The sequence below is a fragment of the Protopterus annectens genome, chromosome 8.part0 (assembly GCF_019279795.1).
Source record: "Protopterus annectens isolate FY-2018-M chromosome 8.part0, PAN1.0, whole genome shotgun sequence".
Taxonomy (NCBI): Eukaryota; Metazoa; Chordata; order Ceratodontiformes; family Protopteridae; genus Protopterus; species Protopterus annectens.
In genome coordinates, this window is record NC_056741.1 from 1,487,383,147 (window position 1) to 1,487,408,768 (window position 25,622).

Consider the following 25,622-nt stretch of genomic DNA (forward strand, 5'->3'; position numbering starts at 1 on the left):
ACCCAGTATTAGGGTGTTTGGTTCTATCTTAATATTTTCCAGTATGTTTAGAAAGGTGTAGTGAGAATCTTGGGGTATGGTGGGGGATCTGTAGCAAGCTACAATTTGGATTGCAGTCTTACCTAGTGTTAGTTGCACTTGGAGAATTTCAGACACATTGTGCTGGCCAACTAGCCTGGTGGTGTGAATATCCTTGGTGAATATTGACACTCCTCCACCTTTAGTGTTTTTGTCCTGGTTTGGTGGCTGAAAAGTGTGGTAAGAGTTGTAGCCTGGTATTGCAGGGGTGCTCTCTGGAGCCTTGAACCAGGTCTCAGTTACTGCACAGATATCGATGTTCTCCATTTTTAGGAGTGCCTCGAGAGAGTGCATTTTGAGTTTTAGACTTCTAGCATTGAGTAGCATTACCTTCAGATTTTGCATGCTTGTACCTGTTACGGTGGTGGTTTTGTCCTTTGAAGTTTGCCTAAAAAGGCACTATAGGGGTGGCAAGAGCCTTAGCCAGTAACCTGAATCCCAGGGGTGACAGGTGCAGACCATCTCTGGCAAAGCATCGTGGTCTGTCAATCATGTCATCCCAGGCAGACAGATACTGGATCCCCTTTGAATGACACCATAAGCTTAGCCAATTGTTGAATTCAATCATTTTATCCTTATATTGTGGTATCATTCTGGGCGAAGGTAGGATGCTACTCAGGGCTAGGGTCATACCTGCCTGGGCCACATGATCCGAGAGCTCTTCCATGTCTCTTTTCATGTAGTCCAGGGAGGTACGTCTCAAGTCATTCACTCCAACATGGACAATGACAGAGTCATATTTGTACTTGTTGTGGAGTGACTTGAGTGCATGCATTATGTGGCGGATCCTGGCACCCGACAGGCAGCTGACTGTAATTTTCTCCTTATTCAACCTGGTGAGAGGGACATCAGTGTGCCGGACTATAGAGTCACCTATGACTAAAGTGTTAGGTATATTGTCTTGCCTTAGGGGCTGTTGCTGGGTGGCACACTGGTGTTGTGAACTATGTGACACATTGGTTGTGATTGGTGTTTGTTTGCATTTCAGCTTCAGAGGTCTTTGTTGCTTGGGCAGGTTACAGTTAAGGGCCTCTGCATATGTGGATTTAGTGTTGCTATATGTGGGTGTTGGTGGTGCAGGTTTAGAAGGACTATGTGTTGCTTGAGGTGTAGTGTGGGTGTTAACCTTCTCCCCTTCACTGTTTAGCACAATCTTGGGTGGAGAGAGCTTTGTGTGTGTGTGTGTGTGTGTGTGTGTGTGTGTGTGTGTGTGTGTGTGTGTGTGTGTGTGTGTGTGTGTGTGTGTGTGTGTGTGTTTTATTTATTTATTTGCATTTGTTGACAGAGATAGAGCACTGGTCCTGATATGTTCGTATGTACATATGAAAGTGAAAAAAAATTTGAAAAACATATACATAAAAGAAAGTTGCTGCATAAACATTAAATATTTACAAATGAACAATATAACATCAGGCAACATATTATAACAAATACATTTTACACTGCAGAATGGTAGCTTTGGTTCTCTACAGCTACACAGTTTGGAGGCATCCATATTGTTTCTGTCATAATGCCATATTGTATCACTTTGAGTTTGTAAAGTTAAATGTCTGAATTTTTCTGTACTTTTATGTGTACTCCTCCCATATTTGAAGCCAGACTGCTTGCACATGTCCTGCTATAATTCTGTCTCTAAGTGCTCTGCATAGCTGATAGTGTTTAATCATTGAATTTCATTACTGAAAAATAGCAAAAGCTGTCAGTAGTTGTAAAGTATTGTACTGTATGAATACTGCCTAACTGCTACCTCAGATTCCTTCACATTCATACTTCTACAACTTTCTTGCAGTACAAACCCAAATCCTTAGCAAATTTAGTATGATGTAAAAGATAATTGAAAAAAATTACTGGTTTAGAGGTTACAGACTTGTGGTTAGTTGTAGTTTCTTGTGTAAGGTTAAATTAAATGTATTTTATTATTTTCATGTGAGATGTAATAGCCATCTGAATCTGCAATTGTAAGTCAGGCTGACACAATATTGTGCAGTATACTCAAAGCATGCTTGAATAATACTGAAACTTAAAGAACATGTCAGCAAATCAGTCAGAATGGCTGTGCTAGTACAAGCCTCAAAGGATGAAACATACGCATTGAACACATCATTTAATCTCTTGGATTAAATTACTGTGTCACAGTTACATCTTGCCTCTTAACAAGAGATGAACATCAACCATCCTTTGTTACTATGAGCAAGCATGATTTGTTTTATAATGTAAATATTTATAAATGCATCATAAAGTTCATCGAGCATATGATACTGCACAGGAACTGTATTCTTGATTTTATCAAACTGTACAATATTGTCTTATGTAACAGCTATGTAACTACAAGTTTAACATGGAAAATATTGTATACATAATAAACTGGAAATGTATGTGAATGCTTCAATGTGTTGCTCTCACTTATGCACCAGAAATCATGACATTTTGAGACGCAGTTTTTTGGAAATGTTCCTTCTTTTTTAACCTTTTTCTCCACTGGGGTCCTTTTGAGAAAGAGTGGTGTTTGGATTTTACTTTGATGAACTGATTTTCTGTTTCTTGCTGGGAAAAGAACTACCATGAAAGACAGCATTAATCTGACTGGATCTATTACACAAGATTTTTTTTTATGATACCATACCTGAGGACTTCTCTATGTGATGTTGAAATGGTTTGCTGATAACAAAAATGACAGTTTCCTTAAAACAATTTTTATTGGCTGGAAAGAAAAAATTAAAAAGTAGAAAAGACTGTTGTGACAGTCTTTTATATATATATATATATATATATATATATATATATATATATATATATATATATACACAGAAAGAGAGAAAGAGTACAAAAAAAGTGCCTTGTTGTCTATGAATATTGATGCAGCCCACTTATGTTCAAGATAATAAAAGAGTTTCAAAAGAATGGCAAAACATCAGCCTACATGTCTGTTTTAAATACATGTAGCATTCTGTAAAATACAGAAATGTTAGATTACAATTAGCAAGCTTATAAAATAATAACACATCAAGTTTGTTAAACATAAAGAAACATTCCTGAAATATATTAAGGGTGAGGATATAATGAAAACAAGTCAAACTTGGTAAATCTATATGCAGTGAAAAAAGACTATGGGGGGATTCAGTAATCCACCATGTAGGATGAACAAAGTCCTACTCGGAGGCTGCCGTCTAAGAATTAGACATCAGCGCATCATGCATATGCATGAAGGTGCACTGACTCAACTCCCAGGCTAACACAGAGCATGTAGGAGTGCAGGGAGTGTGTCAGACTGCCGAGCAGTCCAAATATCCACAGCCCTGCAAGTGCCTAACTCTGCAAATGTCAGCAGATATGAGTGAGTCCGCTCAAATATGTATACCCCCAACACTACACTCCCCCACATTAAAAAGCCCTGTACAAATAAAATAAAATGTAAAAAATGTTTTTTTATTATTCACCATATAGCTGCCCGTATTTGCGCGTGTGTGCACGGGTGTGCCCATTGCTTAGCTACAGTTAGCAGTTTAGACATCGAAGAGGATAATAAACCACTTATATGCAAATTATGCCAAATAGCAATAGTGTAGTGGTAGAGCCTTCGCACAAAGAGGAGGCATTCCCGGTTCGAGTCCCATCACTCCCCCCTCCTTTTTTTATAGGAAATCCGTGCATAAAAATAATTCCTGACATTTACCTTTTAAATTATATTAAAATGCATCAAAATGGCCTATGTAGTAGTGAATGATATTTTAAATATACATAAGAAAGTGAAACGGTCATGCATACTAATGAATGCATAAGTAGCCTATCTTAAACATTGTGAAGCACTGCTAAGCAACGTTCACCAATAGTAAGCACATTTAAGAATAATTGCCCATAGCTAAGCACTGGTTTAACTAGCGCAATAGCTTTGTGCGGAGCTGCGCATCGCGCCAACTAGCGCAAACAAAACATGTTTGCGTGAAGCTGTGCACCGCGCTAACTAGGGTAATGTCGGGCAACATTGGGCAACATCGGTAAACATAGAGCAACGTTGGGCAAAGTTGAGCAAAGTCGGCTAAACCCAGCCACACCCCCTACCGGTCAGGCCAGTAGTAAAATAAAAAAGCAATGACAGGTCTCAAACCCAGGATAGTGTGCACCATAATCACAGTACTAATCCACTAAGCCATGACAGCATTTGATGTTCATGGACTGTCAACACACATATACATATGAATCAAAGTTTACCCAGTGCTAAGCAGGTGTGCACTCAGTTGAGAACTTTCAAATCTGGCCAATCACAAATAAGTGCAGGAAATGAGGCATATTTAAGCTCCATAGGCGGTAATACACGCCATAACTGGTTGCAGCTCCCATCTGTAGGCAACAATGGCTGGTGTCGGAGAGGGCTCTCGCTTCCAAGCGCAACGGTGGGGCATTGAGTAGTCAAAACTGATGGTTTGGCTCCTCATCCATCGTCATGATGCTAGACTCCTGCAGGACCAGTTCCAGGGCACGGAATACAAAGCGGAGGCCTGGAACCATCTCGCACATGAACTCACCAGTGCCACAGGTGTCCCTCGGACTGGTGAGCAGGTTAGACATCACCATGCAGACCTGAAGAGACACAAGCAGGACCAACTGAACCAATGGATACAGGAGGCCCATGGGATTCAAAATGCCCCACTACTGAGTAGGTAGCCATGGATTGAAGTATGTAAAAATTGCTAGTGTAGTTGATAGTATGGATAGGTATATGTCTCAATATCACTTCATTTACTTCACAGCTGCAGGTGTCCATGCTACGAATCAGCAAGCCTATGCAGATAGGCTGCTAAGGCTGCGCCACCAGGCAGGTTAGTAATTTTTCTGCATGTACTGTTATATAACATAAGTGAGAGAGCCTGGCTAAAAGTGTCTCAGCCCAATAATAAAGGTATAATAAGGCTTGAATAACCTCTCTGCATGAACTGTTATGTAAAATAAGTGAGAGAGCCTGGCTAAAAGTGTCTCAGCCCAATAATAAAGGTATAATAAGGCTTGAATAACCTCTCTGCATGAACTGTTATGTAAAATAAGTGAGAGAGCCTGAAAAAGAGTGTTGTAACCCATTAATAAAGGTATAATATGTCCTGAATTATTCTCTGCATGTATTGTTATATAAAATAAGTGAGAGAGCAAGAAAAAGAGTGTTATAAACCATAAATGAAGGTATAATACATTCTGAATAAGATGGCTGCATGCACTGTAATAACAAATACATGAGAGAGCCACTATAAAAGTATGTAATGTAATTAATAAAGGTATAACAGCTGTAGTGTGTCCGTGTCACTTTCTTTGAAATGTAGATGTACTCTTGCAGTATAGAAATAGCAGTGTTGTATTAAGCACTGCCAACCCACACTTGGGTAGGCCCATAGAAAGAGTACGAAGGGAGTGCCAGTATCTCTTAAGCATATATACAGTCCTCAACTGTAGTTTCAAGCCTGGCATGTATAGATAAATCTGGCACATGAGTAGCTTGTAATTGTGTGCACCGGAAATGTCAGTGTGCTACTAGAAATGTAGGGGGCTGTTAAAATATAACTGATAATGTCACCTGAACACATCCAGATATGTAGACATATGAATATAAATAAAATATATATGGAGGTATCTTTTTACACCCTACTGTATGTGCATAAACAATGCAATTCCACACCTCAATGGGTATGTGTAATCTCAAAACATTTGTTGGGACATATGTCCTATTGGTTTATAAATATCTGCATAACTTTGATGCATGTGCCCTGTTCAAACACCACAATCTTGGTGGCCTGTTGCCACCATTCATTCCTGCATGCTGTTGGAATGCCCACTGTCGTTCAATATATGCATGTGCTATGCTTGCTGTTCAACTGTTGGAACTCTGGTGTGTTGGGTTAATGGGAATATTACTGCATGCCGTTACAACTAATTTGGAATGCTGTTGGCTATATCGTCATTAAATTCACCTAAACACAGAATGTATGGGAAGGCCAGTCCCAGCAGACCCACCTGTCCCACGTCAGTTGGCGATGGCACCTGGCACCAGCAGGTAAAGTGCCCAGCCTGGGACCTCTGTTGGCCCTGTGCCACCTTCAGGTGGAAGCACTGCAGGGGATGGGGCTCGTCCCTCCCATACAAGCGTGGCCGGAGGAGGGCCACCTGTCACCCTCTGAACAGTCCGGCCTGTGGTGCGTAGGGAGATCCAGCGTTCAGTCAGTGATCCCCTACGCCAGCTTGAGGCAAGAGTGGCGCAACTCACAGGTGAGCCTGCCCCTCCTACGCAGCCCCCAGCACAGCTACCCTCCGGGCTGTGAAGGTGCAGTGGTGACTGCCCATGGGTGGGGAATCTCAGTTCCACTGTTACCATCTGTGGGCTCATGGGCTTGCGATTTCCAAACATCCTTCCCCGTCAGTTGTGTTCACCCACCCCATGTGTCATATTCCGCCCCTGTATGCATCTTGTTTGTCTTGTCTGTTTACCTCCCCAGCCTACCTCCCAAAACATACCTACTTCCCCTACCTCACATTCCACTCTCACCTGAAAAAAAAAAAATGGGCAATCTGCTCCCACAAAGAAATTACGCGCCATACATAGCTGCCCATTTTGCACAGATGTCCGCTGGACACAGAGACTGAAATTCAATTGGCAGTACAACATACTTTGTTGTCCTCACCCCTCTCTCAGGGGTGGAAGGTTTCAAAATTCCCCCCAAATTACTAGTATATGCACAGCTGTTGCTGTTAAAGAAATGGGCAGCTATGGACCTTCCCTACACCCATCCTGCACATCCCAAGCTGTTTTCCCTACTGTCTTTCCCTCTTTGTGCCCCTTTTTCACCACTTTCCTATCTCCCCATTTTCTTTTCTTTCAAAGAAATGAGCGCGGGGGTTAAGCACTTTTAAGCAGCAGTAAGCGGGTTTGAGTGAGTGTGCGCATGTGTGCACTTAGCTAAGTATTGATAAGGGTCGCACAAACCCGTGCAAACCCGCTTACAACTGCTTAATAGTGCCTTAGTCACCCTGCATATGAGGGGCCTTGTTCTGCTCAGCAGCAAAATAAAACACCACTGTCAGTCTCGAACCCTGGACACACTAGACTGCATGAAGTACCACTAGGCCACAGTAGATATACAGCAGGATGTTGCTGAAATATATATATCATGCATCTGAATGTGTGAATGTAAAGGAAAGATAGGAATGCCATAACACAAAACCTGTTCTGTGGAACTTTACCAGCAGTTGTTGTGGAATTGCATTACATGACTGCGATAACAGAACCAGACATTCTAGCAGTAAATACTGTTACAGCAGCACTTCACAACCCCCACACAATATCATAGCAGGACAATCCCCACCGAAATGTACAAAATACCAGTGTGTTCAAGGTACAGCAAGGATGTAGGTAGGCATACTTAGTACTGGAATTGTCCAGTTTCATGAGCATCCTGTGATAATGTCAACAAAATAAAAAGCACAAACAGTGCAGACGTGAGTACATTAATATCCACAGTATAGCTGTTCTCAAACAGTTCATGTGCCAAATGAAAACATCTCAATAACTACATATGTATGGCAGCTAATTGTAAAGAAACACCATACTCCCATGTAACTTGTGTTAGCATTTCTAGGGGTGAGTACAATTCTACACTGTCAACTGTGTACTGGAAGAGGCAACATTCAGGTCTGAGTCCAACATACAAATAACTGGCTACACCCTTAACAACAGTTAGAAGAAGTATACCAACCTTCTGACTTACACAATGGTGTCCACAGCAAACAAGCATGCTCCCCTCTCTGGAATTCTGAAAGGGCTATGCCTACCTGACCTAGCAATTTATAGCACTGGGTTGCTATGACAGTGAGTACTGCAAGTAACACACAGCAGGCTGCATGGAATTGCCAAATGGTGGCCAACAATTGGTACAGACGCCATCACATGCACATGTGCAGATACCTATAAAAGCAGTGTGTACTTGCTGTCCACACATGCAATCATTCCATTGCAGGTACGGAGGGAGAGAGAGAGAGAGAGAAAAGAAAAGAAAAAGTGATGTAAAGTTAAGAAATATAACAAAAAGAATATATTGAAAAAAAAACAGTATACTGACAAAAGAAATTATATTGAAAAAATATATTGAAAAGAAACTACATTGAAAAAAATCATTGAAATAAAATATATTGAAAAAAAATTTGAAAGAAAAATATATAGAAAAAAAACTGGAAAAAAATTGAAAATCAATATATTCTGAAATATAAATCTATTTAAAAAAAAAGCTTGAACAGTAAAAGAGATACTGAAAGCAAAACATATATTGGTAAAAAAAGTATACCAGGATATACAGCAACATATATGAACACATACAAAGGAAAGGTATGTAACAGCTATGTGTTTACTGGAATGCAGTAGATGTTTATGAAGAGTACTCTGTATAGTTTGAATCATCCATATGTGGCAGCAGTACGTATCGATGCACAGATGCCCTGCATAACCACTGGCATGGGGAAATTAGTGTGTTGCTGTGTGCAGTGGGATGGGACGGTGACATATGTAGCTCAGCATTAAATGTCAAACATCTGATCCATGTTATCTGTGTTCTGTATAGTAGTGTGTACAATGTCTGTTTGGGGTAGTAGCCCATACGGTTATGCAAACATGGATGTGACAGAGTAACAAATGCATGATAGTGATATTAATGTGTAGCTTAGCATTGGCAACAGCTGTACCAGGCTAGTATGCTAATTCACCATTAGCAGCTATGTATACACCCTCTAATATTACTGTGTGCTCACATGTGACACCTGTTCATGTTGAAGCAAGGCCCAACAGGTCAACCGTGAGGTGCTTGTACTTACAACAGTGTGGTCCTTGTGTGTGTATGGCACACACCTACGGAGAGATCAGTACCCATGAACTACCACATAGGTGGTAGTCTACTTAACACCAAAGGTGTGATAAGAGACCATGGGACACAGGTGGACAGTAGTCTCCCCTTAGATAGTCACAGTGCCACACTAGTCATGTAATCCATCTACGTGGCACACGTCATCACAAAAGGTGTGTCATCCAGGGAAAAATAGGTCAGTGTTCCTCTCTACTCCACACACATAAAACCCAGTATAGAGTACAATGCCCCATGTGGTATGTACCTCACAAGACATCTACAACAAGTGGAAAGGACACAGACATACCTCACAAAGAGTGATACCGGCATCAAACAGATGCTCTATGCAGACCGTCCCACAAACCCACAACTAGACTGTGTTACATACCGCCTACCCAGAGGTGACCTCTGACTGACATACTAAGCTATCTCAAACCCAGATCTGTTGGACATGCTCCACGTAAAGAGATCACAATCTGTACGAGCTACACGCTCTACGGACCCAAACCCTTTGACCACAATAAACAGCACATGTTGGAGGGATAGATTCCTATCTCAGAGACATCACATACTCTGGAACTAACCAACGATCCATAGCAAACAAAACTCCTAATTAGCAGTCGTCATAAATAATTCTGGAGATTGTATGGGAGATAGTGAATACACCCAGGCAATCACCTCAGTGTCTCTGCTTGACTGGGCCATGTGTAATTTAAATACCTGTGTGTCAGAGGCCAGGGTAGCGTATGGCTAGAGTTCTATAGGCCCTAGGGCCAATAGCCTCTTATCTACCTATGAAGTGATACACACCCACATGTACTTGTTGCAATAATCGATATGTGAGGTTGACTGAGTGTGATGGTGAATGTGTTGGTGAATGTGTCAGAGTTCGGTATATGTGTGATAGCTTTGTGGGAAACTGTTTCAGTCATGGTATTATGTGTTCTATCTGTGATCCCAGCAAAAGATGTGTATGCAATTGGTAGGCAGAAAAAGCAGTATGCCATATGGTCTGACGTAGTCCCTTGTTGTCGACTGGGGTGTCCCATTGTAGGCTAAAGCAGTACATGTATGCTTATTGGGTGTTACTGCTGGTGAATCCAACTCCTGTATGAACTGTAGTACTAATTGAAGCTGTATGCCTAAACAGCACAGTATGGTGTACATGCACATTTATTGGAACCACTGTTATGTGTGTTCTCTGTAGTCCTCACAGATTACATACCTCAGGCATAAGGTCTGCTAACTACTGACACACAGTACTGTAAGGTACACAGGTAAAGGTCACCTCGGTTGCCATACCTTTGTGTCTGTTATGTATGTCTGCTGTGTGTGTGGGTATGCCTGTACCATGACCTCGGTCATATGTGTGTTACAGGATATAACTGCGTATCTAGCAACATGTATAGTCTAGTACAGCATTATGCCACCTATATTAATGAATGTGCACATATGTTAAACATGGGTCCGCCATTAACAACTAGTGTGGTATACTTTTAATACTGTCAGTGGACTTTACATTCATTGCAATGGATTACATATTTCATGATGCATTAGCATGATATATATCTCCTGTGGCTAGGTGATGCATTGTGCCACATACAGTGTGACATGTACTGTTGTATAGTCTTACATATTGTTATAACTTTGTTGCTGTGCAAAACATGGTTTGATATATAGAGTGTGCCAGGCACTGTCAGGTATCTGTGTGTTGAGAACTGATATGTGGCATTGAAAGTGTGTATCTTCTGACTGCCAATAGGTTGCTACATATGGCAGTTAATTTATATCTGTACTTTAGAATATGTGTGCCACATGACTTGCTCACACATATTGTTTAATTGTCTTCCAGGGTAATGTCCCACCATCGTAACCTAGCATATAGCACGGCCGAGGAGGAAGCCATCACAGTGAGCCTGGTGCAGCACTATGCACTGCTGTTCTCCAGAACCAGCCAGGAACAGCATGAGGGGGCTGCACTGTGGCAAGATCTTGTCCGTAGGGTAAATGACATAGGCATGCATAACCAGACATATGAGCAGGTACGCCATCACTGCAGTGATTTAATTAGACATGTCTGGCAGTGTGCGTCTAATATCCACAGACAACAGCTTGCCACAGGTGGGGGGTAGCCATCCATCCCCCCCTCACCAGAGTGGAGGAGCTGCTCCTGAGCCAGGTGGCCCCTGGCCAACAACAACCACAACAATTAACATATATCATCATGGAGGCCGGAGCCACCCAGCAAGTTGACATGGAGCGTGCAGGTAACATGGCATAGCTGTAGAATACCGTTACCTCTATTGGTAGAGCATGCTTATGTGAGATGTGTACTGTGTAGTTAGACGATGTGGTGCCTAGTGTTGTGCAATACTAATAATTAGGAATATAATCTGTAGGCCTGTGACTGTCCACCGTTGTACTACTGTAAGATTGCAAACACACAGTAGCAATGCCACAGTTGTTGCCACTGACAAAGTATCTGATATCCTTGTAGGTCCCTCTGGTGTGACAGCAAGGCAGCAGAGCCATGCTGGTGAGTGTGTTATACCTTTGATTTTGCTAATTAAATGTGCATGTCATAGGTGAGGTGTAGGCTATGTATATGTAACACACCTACGCATAATGCATGCTGTGCATGTTTGCTGTGAGACTATGCACATCCTAGTAACATGGGTAGCTGCCTAAAACACATACAATACACAGAGCATCCCACACAATTGTGACAACACTGTAGTGGACATCGGATAGGCAGAGTCGATACACATGCACACAGCATACACACCTTTGTCATACGCAGTACATTTTAACATGCTACACATGGCGTATTCAGACACCCGCTGTAAGGTCACACTACAGTATCCTAAACCTCATCCACACAGCACACTTAATATACCTGAGGGGTAGATGCCTCACATGTAGCTGTGCAACACTCTTCAACACATAACACATTCATGTTACGCAATGCCCCCTATTGGGCACCTCACAAACCCATGTAACAACTGGCCATGAAATGGTGAATGCAGTCATGGTACTGCAGTTCAGGTACAGCATGCTATGTGCCAGTCTGGCACACATTAGTAGCCTTGAGTGATCACATGATGCTGCATGATGATGGCTCATGGTACTACACCCCATCCAGTTACAGTGGCCACAGTAATACACATATCATGAATTGCTATTCACCTCAATGTTGTGTGTGTGCAGGCATATGCACCTATACACAATATGCATAACAATCCCCATTTGTAGAAAGTGACACACATATGTCTTGTAATGCTATGGGGTGTATAGGTCACATTACACACATTGTGTATGTGTGATGTTTCATGTTGCAGTTGTGTGGTAGCATGCCATGTCATGGCTGACACTGGCATGTCCACAATATGTCCTACACTCACCATAACCACTGTACAATGGCTATGTTGAGCAATGGTATTCCATCAGGTATACATGCACCACTCATCCTATGTGTATACATAGCATGCATGTGTCACACCTGTGTCCACAATCATCTGCTAAAGACACAGATGCTCTAATCAGAAATGGATATCTATGTGATACACTGATACACATCCAGCCATGGTATGTATACCTGTGACTGATGGTGCACAGAACATTGCAGGGCTTTTAATACCTGCACATCAATGTTGTGTCCATGTATACATTGCATTCCAGGGTGAGGCCATTCACTGAACAAAACTCTCATGCATCAAGGCCATGTATACTGTTATTAGCAATGGCTGTCTACATTCACACTGCATGCTGTTGAACAACACATGTCCTGCATGCTTTGACATTGATATAAATGTTTGGCTTGTGATACTGTACCACAACATCACACACTACTGAGTATGTTAGGGATTGCTGGTGGTGTGTGTGTGTGTGTGTGTGTGTGTGTGTGTGTGTGTGTGTGTGTGTGTGTGTGTCTGTCTGTACTAGTGAGGAGTGTATTTGTGTGCATGTGTTCATGTGTGCATGTGTTCATGTGTGCATGTGTGCATGTGTTTATGTGTGCATGAGTGCATGTGTGCATGTGTTCATGTGTTCGTGTGTGCATGTGTACATGTGTGCATGTGTGCTGACATCATGTACAGGTCGTAAAGTGTGTTTCCTGTCTCCCTCTCACAGGTGCTGATACTGGGCTGGTTCAATGCAGCAGGGAAACTGATGTCACTGAGCATGATAGTGACAATGATGATAGGTGTGTTGAGGCACAGGCATGTTTGCCAGGGTCTATCATTCGGCCACCAATTGACACTACACAAGTGTCCACCCCATCCATGCACACAGTCGTACTGCCAATACATCCGTCACCAATGCCCTTAGCAGAGGGACAGCGTACAGCCGGCATTGGCCAGGACAGTGTGGTATCCATGGCACATGCATCCCAACACAGCAGCCATACCCAGATGTCTGGAAGGGTACCACATAGGCAGATGTCCAGGGGTTCTTGTCGGAGCACTGCTGCCCATCATACCACTGACAGACGTGCCACAGGTCTAACTACATCATGCATGTTCCAGGCTGTCATGGAGGCACAGGCACATATGGAACGGTACACCAGACAGGGACTGAGGGCACAGAGGGCACATAACACTGCCGTAATAGACAGTATCCGTGACCTAGCTGGTGCCATCCACAATTACACTGAGGTCACCAATAGACATTGGGGAGAGACACTAGATGTCCTCCGCAATGTCATGTCCATGTGTCAGGACAGTGCGGGACGGTTGAGTCATCAATCTGGACGTATGTCAGCAACATCAGCAGCTGGCAGTTGCCACAGACATCCCTCAAGCAACAGCCGCTCCCGTAGTGCCAGCACCAGCCACAGCAATGCTGGGGGTGGGCTGTCCATAGAACATCCAAGAAGACCACATGCACGTGGCTCTGGACAGTCCCAGCAGGGACCTGGGTCCAGTGTACATCCATCTACCTCTGGGGATAGTACCCAGTCTGGCTTGGTACATGATAGTGTCAGTAGCACCCCTGCCAGGCACAGGTACTGTATCCATTGCCAGAGATGGTGATCTGTAAAGCCTCGCAGGTACAGTCTGTGGCTGTCCCACAAGTACCCGTATGTGCAGCCACATGGTGGAACTGTGTGCATGTAGACACACACACACACATAATCCAGACACCTAGGGCTAACACATACCCACGCACATTACATCAACATTGGCCCATACCATTATTCTTGCCCCACACACACACACACACACACACACACACACACACATACATGTTGATTGGATGGCTCTCTGTAGGCCTCTGGCAGACCAACAACACACCCTGTGCATATGATGAAACCTGTGCCACCTCCTGTCATCTGTAACATCGATGCAGGAACAGGCTGCCATGGTGCTGATGCAAAGGGTGTCTTTATAGCAGTATAGCAATGTTAGCATGTTGTCAGCAGTAGAGTGTAATGATATGCTTGAAGGTGTAGCTGAGCAGGCATGATGCATTAAAGCTATGATTGTCATTGTAGTGTTGTTTACACCAGTGTTAGTTCCAATTGTATATTGTCCGCCCACGTGCCACTTGGCTGATGTGTGCAGTATTGGCAGCATGTGTTAGAGAGTGGACAGTATGTGTGGGATGTGTAGCACATATTTGCAGGTGTACAGTTGTGGAAATGGTGGAGGTGCACTGTCTGCATGTACGTGCATAGTGGACACATGGGCAGGGTGACATGCTCTGTATTACACAGTAACACTCCATAGTTTCTATTGGTGGCCAGTATGCATTGTACTACACACATTTTGGAACCTGACTGCACATGTGTGTATGACATGGTTTGACACTGTGCTGTGTGTGATACTGTTACTATCTGTCATTGTTTTGCATTCTGGTAGTATACATGACTGCAACAGCCTGACCATAACTAATCGTTAGCTGATGTCCTGACAACTGACACACAAATGTAGGACACACAGCAACATTTGGATCCTTTATTTAAGTATTTTGCCTTCTGTGATTGTGTATTCTGAAGAAGTCCTTGGACGAAAGCGGAAATAAATTGTATGTACGCTATTGACTTGTGGATTATTCTCTTTGATTGTTTCCTGGTCCTTGCTTTTTGATTCGTTTTCCCAGTGGCATTTCGTTTGTGTTTTGGTGGTTTTTGCCATGGCCGAGGAAACTAACAGTGATGAACAATTGCTGAACCTTAGCGTTCATCCAACACCGGGCAGTGATTCTGACCTTAATATTAACAAGTTATTCATTTCAACTTTATTAGACATTCAAAATTCCTTGAAATATTTGATGTCCAAAGCCTTGGATAAATCACAGCAAGCCCAAAATGTTTCTAGTCCTGATGGGTCGTTTAAAGAATTAGATACCATTATTGAAATCGACGAGCAACCAGCGGGAAACCCGAACAGTAAGAACGGTCGGCAGTTTCCGGTTACTGAGTCAGCGGTGAAGCCATTACTGGAATCTATGGTAAACCCTTTCAACGAAGTTACAGCGTCAGTTAGCTCTGTTTCCAACGAGGAGCTAACACAGCAAATGGATTTACTTACCAGACTCCTGAAGAGGCATCGATCACTCCACATCGAAAATTGCTACTTTGAAAGATGTATACAACTTAAGGTTATGCCGAAGGGGTTATGTTTCTTCAAGTGTCCTAATGGGGTACAAATCGGAGACCCGTTGTTCGGAACTCTTGTGTCATTTTTTAATGATTCGGGTATGACCTTTCTTAAAATCTTGAGTGATAATAACGTTGTCAAAATGGATAGGCTTAAAGCCGAGATTTCCGAACTAGAGAATAACATCAAGAAAGGGTGTAGTGATGTTGTTCAGCGTGACTTATTTAAAAAGTTAACTGGGGAAATTGAAAAACATTCCTCAGAAGTCACAAACCGCAAGCATTCTAAACTGGAAAGGGACATTGGGTGTTATCGGGCAAATACAGCTTATAACTTTTTTGTTCCAGGGAACAAGGAATATAAATCAAAAAATTTTGGTCCCTCAAAAAGTTTTGGTTCTGTTTACAGTGGTAATCGTTTATATAGTAATGCAGCGAGCAATTTCAATAGACCTTCAGTTAATGAAGGGCTAACAAGCGGAAAAGAGTATTCCTTGACTGCTAATGGTGAAAGGGATCAGTTCAGTAAGGTGGGAAGTGTTACCATGGGTAACAGTGAATCGAGTAGAGAAGTTAGTGGGTTGTTGGTGGGGGACACCTTGACTGAAACAGTGAATGTTTTGACTGACAAGAACAACGATAACATTATTGACAATACCAACACTGGTGCTTCTAATCCTGGCGGCTCGGTTTTTTTGGGCAAACGAGCACAAAACAACAAGAAGGCCATGCTGACCAGGAGTCGGACATTCCTAGGCTCCCATTCCTCAGAGGAAGAGAGCTAAATCATCAAGCAATTACCATCGATGAGACTCGATTTAACATCATCAACCTTACAGACTTTATTTTTAATGATGCTGAGCTGCATGTGTTGAAATTAGGATTGAATTTTGTCCCTACTGTCAGGGCAGATTATGGCAAAACTGTTTTGGACATTAAGAAATTTTCTAGGAAACTTAATTTATCTTATATTTTGAATGACATTCCTATTAGGGCTAACAAATGTCTTGTGAAACCCTCAGTTTATAATCCCCCTTTAGCACATACTATAAAAACATTTGAAGAGTCCTGTATTAATGACATAGAAAATGTTTTTTTAAGTAAAATTAAACCTAAGCATAATTTAAGTGTTTATGAAAGAAAGGCTTTCAACAGGTTACGTGACTTAAATGGTACTTTACGTTTTATGAAAAGCGACAAGGGGGGTAACATAGTCATTATGACTCAAGAACAGTATGAAAATAAGATGAAAGAATTATTAAATAACAGTGAAGAATATGAGGTGGTAACCTCTTCTTTCATTAAGAAAAAACAAAACTACATTCATTCTTTACTATATGATGCCCTGATGAATAATGAGATTACTTTTGATGTTTATGAATTTTGTGTAATTGAGAATCCCAGAATAGGAGTGTTATTTGGTATTCCCAAAACACATAAGAATCTTTTTGACCCCTCCTTTAGGCCCATAGTGTCTTCTCCCCAATCGGTCACCGAAGGGATTTCATTAATTCTGGATGCCACTCTTGGTCCTTTAGTTACTACACAGAAATCTTATATTAAGGATTCTTGGCATTTCTTAAGTAGAATTAACAACTTTGCCAACATTTGTAAGTTTGATTCTAACAAACACATTATGTTTTCCTTAGACGTTGTATCTCTTTATACCTGTATTCCCCACGAAGAGGGAATAGATGCCATACGGTTGCTATTAAGCAAAAATAATCAGTTTAGTACAAGTCAGATTTCCACTATTTGTAGATTTCTGGAGATTCTACTTTACAATAATTTTTTTCTCTTCGGAGACTGTTTCTACAGACAAAAAAGGGGAGTGGCCATGGGGTCCTCTGCAGCTCCTTCCTACGCAAATTTGGTTATGACGTGGTGGGAGGAGTCTTTTTTGACATCTTTAGGAAGCAGGTTTCACATCTTATTATATCTCAGGTTCGTTGATGATTTGTTTTTCATCATTGAGGGGAACAATGACACAGTTAAAGATATGGTACAGGAAATCAATGAACAAAACACTTTCCTAAAATTTACCCTAGGTAATGTAGGTTTACAAATTGAATTCTTGGACGTCGCCCTGAGATGGGACCCTTTGAAAAAAGGTTTAACAGTAAAATACATCGTAAAGAGACCTTTACAAATAGTTACCTTCACTATGATAGTGCCCATCAGAAACATACTGTTGAAAACATTCCTAAGGGGCAGCTCATCAGGGCATGTCGCATGACATCAAGTGAAATTGACTTACAACAAGAATTTTTGTTTATCAAAAAACTGTTTGTGAACAGAGGTTATCCCAACAAATTGTTGGATGAACTTATTGGTTTAGTTATGAGTAAAAGACGAACACACTATCCAGCTATTTTGGATAATAAATGTAATATACTTCCACGAGTAGAAAGTCCACACACCAACACCAATAGTAGTGTAATTGGTCCAGTGTGTTCTTTGGGTATGAGTGTTGATGGCTCAGCTATTAAGAAAGTGATTGAGCGAAATTGGAACATTATAAGAGGGAACAGGGATATGTTTAAGGTATTGGGAGAAAAACCAGCTTTTGTTTTCAGGAACACCTTTAATGTTAAAAAAGCTTTAGAAAGAAATAACAAAAAGCCTATAGACAAAATTGACAAGAAAGGTGTTTTTCCCTGTTACAATTGTAATGTTTGTAGATTTCTGTCTGTTGGGCCATTGATAGTTATTGACAGCATTGACAGGACCTTTCAGGTACCAGAATACATTGACTGTAACACCAGCGGGTTAGTGTATATTGGACTTTGTAGCACTTGTCCAGCATATTATATTGGGATGACGACTAGACCCCTAAAAACACGCATACGTGAGCATTTATATGATATAAAGGCCCACAAAGAAACTAATGCCTTATTTAAACATTCACTTGTATGCATTAATTTTAAGAAATTTCTATTTTCAGTTTTAGAAGTATGTCATTCACACTTAAGGGGTGGTGATTTCAAAAATTTTATTGAACAGAGGGAAGCCATGTGGCAGATCCGTTTAAAATCTGACAAAAGCCCTGGCTTAAATGGTATGATTAACATTAAGTGTTTTTTAAAATATGGTAAGTTAGACATCAAAAAGGATAATACAGGTTTACTATTTTTATGATATGTCTTTTTTATGATGAATTTTTTCATGACATGTTGTTTTGCTTTAAATGGTTTTTAGATTTTGGACTAATTGTTAGATTGATTGATTGACTCAGAGCTTTATTTAAGTATTTTGCCTTCTGTGATTGTGTATTCTGAAGAAGTCCTTGGACGAAAGCGGAAATAAATTGTATGTACGCTATTGACTTGTGGATTATTCTCTTTGATTGTTTCCTGGTCCTTGCTTTTTGACACAGTAGGGATATGTCTGTCCACATGTGCTAATGCATACTGTGGCCTATACTGCATTCTCCAGGTGACACACACATCCTTCACAAGGGTATCATACAGACAGATAGCTGTTGTCAAACCCATGCTGTAAAGCTATAGGCAAAACTAAGCGTAGTCATCCACCTTTATGGAACATAGTATCCCACAGTACCACATAGGTAGTAGCCACCAACATCATGAACAGGTACCGATGTGTACATGCAACCTAGTGTTACATCATCTCTCCTTTGATAATTACATTCCCTAAGGTATTTTGGAATCCCTCGGTGGATCACATAAGCAATCAGGGGTCTGCATGCATGTCCACAAAGGTTGTTGTACACCTATAATGCATAGTCATCCTTGACAGACTCTGCTGCGTTTGAACAGGTCTGACATATACCTCGGCCATAAACGCTCACACACACAATTCAATAGAAACCTTAATGAGTGTGTGTGACACGGATGACCTAGGCCAGGCATCACTGCAGTGGCTGGCCTTGTCACAAGCATACAGATGTGACCTAAGGTCTGTGAAGCAGCAGCACAGTTTAGCAAAGATGCCAACTGTGTACTTGGATAAAGCAGGGTTCCCACACATGCAATACTTGAGGTAACATGTACGTATATGTATTTGCCTCATAGCTACCTCGAATGTGCAATGCCTACTGATATGTCATATGGTAGTAAAAGCAAAACCCCCAACACTGTCACACACATAGAGCACACACACTCACCAAGTGCAGGATTCAAACCCCTACCTAACTAATTCATGACACTAGAGGAGTACGTATCAACACGTCATGCTGTACACATTACTGGGAAGTATCTTTTCCACAGGTATATTTGTAGGATGGTGACATAATCAGACTTGACAAAAAATAGTTTACCACTTTTAAGGTGTTTTGCTACTCCCCTAAAAGTTTGCTTCTTCCCAAGGAGAACACACACAAACAGTTGTCAAGTGCAGGATTTAAACCCCTACCTAAGGGTACTTCATGATATTAGAGGAGTACGCATTAACACGACGCGCTATACACATTACTGGCAGAAATCTTTTTCACAGGTTTGTTTGTAGGATGGTGATATCATCAGACATGACAAATATTTGTATGCCACTTTTAAGGTGTTTTACTATTCTCCAAAAAGGTTGCTCCTTTCCAAGGAGATCACACACTAACACACAGTGATTAAATGCAGGATTCAAACCCTACCTAACTATTTCACGATACTAGAGGAGTATACATTAGCATGATGCGCTATACACATTACTGGGGTTTCGTTTTTTTCCACAGGTATATTTGTAGGATGGTGACATCATCAGACATGAAAAAAATGTGTATACCACTTTTAAGGTGTTCTACTACTCTCCAAAAAGTTTGCGCCTCTCCAAGGAGATCACATACAAACACAGTTGTCAAGTGCAGGATTCAAACCCCTACCTAACTACTTCATGATATTAGAGAAGTACACATTAGCATGACACGCTATACCCATTACTGGCCGTTCTTTATTCCAGAGGTATATTTGTAGGATGGTGACATCATCAGACTTGACAAAGATTGGTTTACCACTTTTAAGGTGTTTTACGACCCTCCTAAAAGGTTGCTCTTTGCCAAGGAGACCACACACAAACACACTTGTCAAGTGCAGGATTTAAACCCCTATCTAACTACATGATACTAGAGGAGTACGCATTAACACAACGCTCTATACACATTACTGGGGATTCCCTTTTCCACAGGTATATTTGTAGGATGGTGACATAATCAAACTTGACAGAGATTAGTTTACCACTTTTAAGGTGTTTTACTACTCTCCAAAATGTTTGCTCCTTCCCAAGGAGACCACACAAAAGCCACACACACTTGTCAAGCGCAGGATTCAAATCACTGCCTAACTACTTTATGATACTACAGAGGTACACATTTACATGCCGCGCTATACACATTACTGTGAGTTATCCTTTCCATAGGTTTATTTGTAGGGTGGTGACATCATCAGACTATACAAAGTGGGTTACATTAGGTGACATTAGGTGGGTTACATTAAAGGAATGTCTACACACTTTGGCCATGTCATCATCACAGGGGTGTGTACTATCTACCTGTGTCCCCAGGGCCATAATGACTTTTTCCGTACATACTGGATTACCACCTATGTGGTAATTTGTGTGCACTTTGTTGTACCCAAAAGGGATGACTATTCTTTGACATTCAGCTTGAGGGCATTGTTTTGACACCAGGTATCTGTCTCTGTAAGACACTTATGGAGGATGTCTGTGTTAGCCATGCAGTTGATTATGGACCACAGTTACCATTCATCTGCAGACCTGTTCAGCCATACACCTCCCATGCTTGCCTGTACCTCTGAGCAGTATCTACTGAACAGGTGGGGTCCCAGGACCAAGACCTGTGGGATGCCATTTGTGACTGGCTTAGAGTTGGACATGGCACCAGCAACTCTGAACATGTGTGTTTGATCTGTGAGCCACCTGGCCACCCATCCTGTGACATAGCTGTTAATGTTCCAGCTGGTACTCTTATCCATGATGACAGAGTGGGGAATGGTGTGGAAAGTCCTTCGTGAGGTCCGGGTGGGCTGTGTAGACAACTTTCACCTCCATCAATGTCCTTGGTAACTGTTTGAAATAAGTCAACTAGGTTTGGGAGCCAGGATCTGACTTTAACAAGATGAAGTTGTGGAGAGTACAGTGGCTGCAGGTCTCCAATGCCTCTGTTTATGGGTTCCATGACAATTTGCTCAATAGCTCTGTAGACCAGGCTGAGTAGACATATTGGGCAATGGTGTCCATGTTCTGTTGTGGCACCCCCTTTCTAGAGCTGGATGACTGTTTGTGTATGCCATTCTTTGGATACATAGCCTGTGGTACGCTTGTGTCTGGACAGTGAATGTGAGTGAGGGTCCAGTTCCTCATGGGCCTAGTGTATGATGCAGCATGGGACACGATCCAGTCACATTGATGCTGTGTTCTCAGCTTTGGTGAGGGCTGTCTTTACCTGCATGTCCATGACGTCTGGGGCTCTACATCCTTCTGTGCTGGACACAGGCCCTTTTGGGGGTGATGGGGGGTGTTTACACTGAACTTGTCCCCCTGGATGTGGGCAATGAAAGTTGGTTTGGTGTATTTCTTTCGTTTTTTCAGTAGCTGACAGCATATTTGGAAGTTGACACCTACATGTCTGGTATAGCTACTGAAGGCTTTGTGGTTTTCATTCTTACATTCCTTGGCTATTTGTCTTTAGAAAATGTCCTTGGATTATTTTATGAGCGATCATTGTTTCATCCTGATAATGATCAGTGATGCGTTTCCTTTAGTGAAGTTGGCTCTATCATGTGTTCGTTTCCTCCTTCTGTTGTCTAGCTTATTTATGGGCAACAACCACCTGATTGTTGTCCTATTTTTGGAGGTGTGCATCTTGGTTTTATTTGTGATCTCTCAATCCATGCATCCCTGTAGATGCTCATAGGATGCTCTTGTAAATGATTATGCGGATTGTATACCATTATCCTATAGCAAGAGGGCTTTGGAACACTCCACTTTGGTCCTGGGAAGTGTGCAGTTTGCTTTTGCAAATGTCTTCACAGTGGTTTCATTGACTGGTTGTGGGGGCCGGATGTGGATGTCCAGTGTGATTACTTCATGATCTGATATTACCAGCGAGGGGTTTATCTCTGTAGTGGAATACTGATACCCCATGTTGGTGATGATCATGTCCAGTATGTTGTCACCTCTAGTGGGCGTGGTGACCAGCTGTTCCAGGGTGTTAGGGTTTTTAAACTCTAGGAAACATTGGGCGAAGGACGTTGTACACCAGTAATTCCACCACTCACTGTTTGGGTAGTTGTACTCTCCTCATATAATGGTGTTGGATAGGACCTTTATACTTTCCACTGTTCTCCGGAATACTGAGTGAGGTTCCTGAGACAAGGTACGTGATCTGTAGCAGGCTACAATCTGATGGGCAACTTTGTCCAATGTTAGTTGCACTTGCATGGTCTCCAAGGCCTCATGCTGTGCCACTAACCTGAAGGTGTGGGTATCCATAGGGTAAATGGGTACACCCCTTCCTTTTGTATTTCACTCGTGGTTTTTTGGTTCAAAGGTCAGAGGGATTGTGAGTGTTTTACGTGGACCATATCCAACAGCTCTGTGTTTGACATAGCTTTGTATGTTAGGCAGTGAACACCTCTGAGTAGGCGATATGCAAGGGAGTACATATGGAGCATTTTTAAATGGTCTGTGTATGGCATGTATTTCAGGCTGCTAATGCTCTTTGTGTGGTATTGCTGCTGGCTTTCCAGTTGTTGTAGTTGTCTTGTGAGGTACATAGCAACAGTGACGTTGTACTCTATTATAGTTCTAGTGAGTGATGAGGTGAAGGGAACATTGTCCTCTTCCATTCTGCATGAGACACATTTTGTGATGAGGTGTGCCACATGGGAGGGTTTCCTGACTACTGTAGGAATGTGATTATCACAGTTATATCCACTGTCCACCTGTGACCCAACGTCTCTTGTCACACTTTCAGTGTGAAGTATACTACCACCTCTGTTGTAGTTCTTGGTTACAGAGTTTTTAACGTAGGGGATAGCAATGCACCTTTTGGCATTGAGCTAGAGCCCATGGCTTTGACAACAGCCATCTGTCCCAGTGAGGCCCTTTTGTAGGATGTCCACATCTTTTGTGTTTACCATTATGGCTCCTGGTTTGCAGTCCTCTGGTAAATTCAGCTGCCACAGACTTGCCATGTTAATGTTTACTTCAGGGAAGTAGATACTACACAGCCTGGGAAGTTATCTGGTCCCAAGGCTGCTGTGATACTGGCTTTGGAGAGTGTTTATTACCTGTGCAGCCATGATGACAACAACTTTGCAGTCTTCCATTATGGAGATGTGCTCTTTCATGGGTGAGAGGAAGGTACAGTTAACAGTGATCCTATCTGCCAGGATGTTTGCAATTTCAGTTGGCTCTGTACATTTACTGCCATTGAGCTGTAACTTGGAACAGATATGACTGTAACTATGACATGAACCTGTCTGTTGTGCAGAGATCTCCTGAGTAGACAGTATGCCACAGAGTACAGATTGGGTTACATTCTGTCTTGTTGCATGGGGTGACTATTTGAGGCCAGTAATCCTCTTGTTAAGGTACTTCATTGGTCTTTCTAGCTGCTGAACGTGCCTAGTCGGATTCATCGCAAGTGTGTTGTGGTACTCTCTGACAGGTCTGATGACTGCTGAGTAGTGGGAACCTCCTTTGACCTACGTGCACAGACCTTGGCAGTTTGTGTGAACACATAGCATGATTTTCCAACCACTTTGTGAATGTGTTTCTGGAAGTAGAGATGACTATCCACATTTGTCCATAGATCCCTAATTATCACATCCTTATTTAGCCTAAGTGTGTGAGCATGCCCAGTATGACCTTTCAGTATGTTGCTGCCTGACATTTGGTTCATTTAAGTGTGTGAGCATGCCCAGTATGACCTTTCAGTGTGATGCTGAATGGAATCCACTACATTTGTTGGAGTGTGTGAGCATGCCCAGTATAGACATTTATTCTATAGGTGTATGGAAAATCAAGTTGTATTTTTACAGCAGGGCTCACCTTTGTGTCATAGATCAACAGGGATCATGCTGTGCCTGTAGGGCTTCCATGCAACACTTTGCATAGACTTACCAACATTTCTACATACAGGGGGTACAGCTATTCTTTGTACATTTCTACCCGGGGGCACACCTGATTGTTACTGTGGGTGTACATAGGATGTGGGTTTCACCTGACACTTATACACATTTGCTATGCCTGCACTGCTATGTACAGGACACCACTTCAGTCTGTACTGTTGCCTATCGTAGTAGCTTGAGGCATACCACTGTACTACAGATGTTGGCATCCAGTGTCACGTATATTACACTGCGACTTCATAGCCTACACAACCCACATCACACCGCCTGGCCTGATGTTCTCTGTCTGCATAGGCGTGTGGGGGAGGTTACCCATTTGCCTCTTTAGGGGCATGATACTGCATTTCTTTGTGTTTGCATTAGTGTACAATTGTCCTGCTGTGTCTGTGCCACTGAAATGCTATTATGGCTTAGTGATTCAGTACTGTGACTATAGTGCACAGTATCCTGGGTTCGAGCCCTGTCATTGCTTTTTATTGCCATGCTGGGCAGACCAGACTGCTTAAGGAACAGTAAAGCAGATATGAGCATGTTTAACTGACTTTGCTCAACTTTGGCCAACCTTGCCCAAAGTTGCCTGACGTTGCGCTAGTTGGCATGAGCAATTTTATTTACATATACTAGATATTGGTAAAAGCTGCTTAGCACTGCATTATATTGCTTAAAACATGGCAATCATGCCTCAGGTGGTGCTGCAGGACTGCCTATGTCAGATACACATACTACACACCCTATACATGTTTGGAAACAGGTAGTGTCATGTTAGGCATCCCTATTATTTTATGTGTGAGTCAGAGGGAGGTATCATTCCCAGGGTTCCTACTGAGCCAGTGTATGTGCTATGTGTTGCCTCTTTGTCAAGGCCAAGGCATACTGGGCACGCCTCCTTCTGCCTACTGGGGCAGGCTCAGGTTGTTCCTCCTCTGAGTTACGCTGTGCCTGTGCAGGCCTTGGCAATGGTGGGGGGCTGTT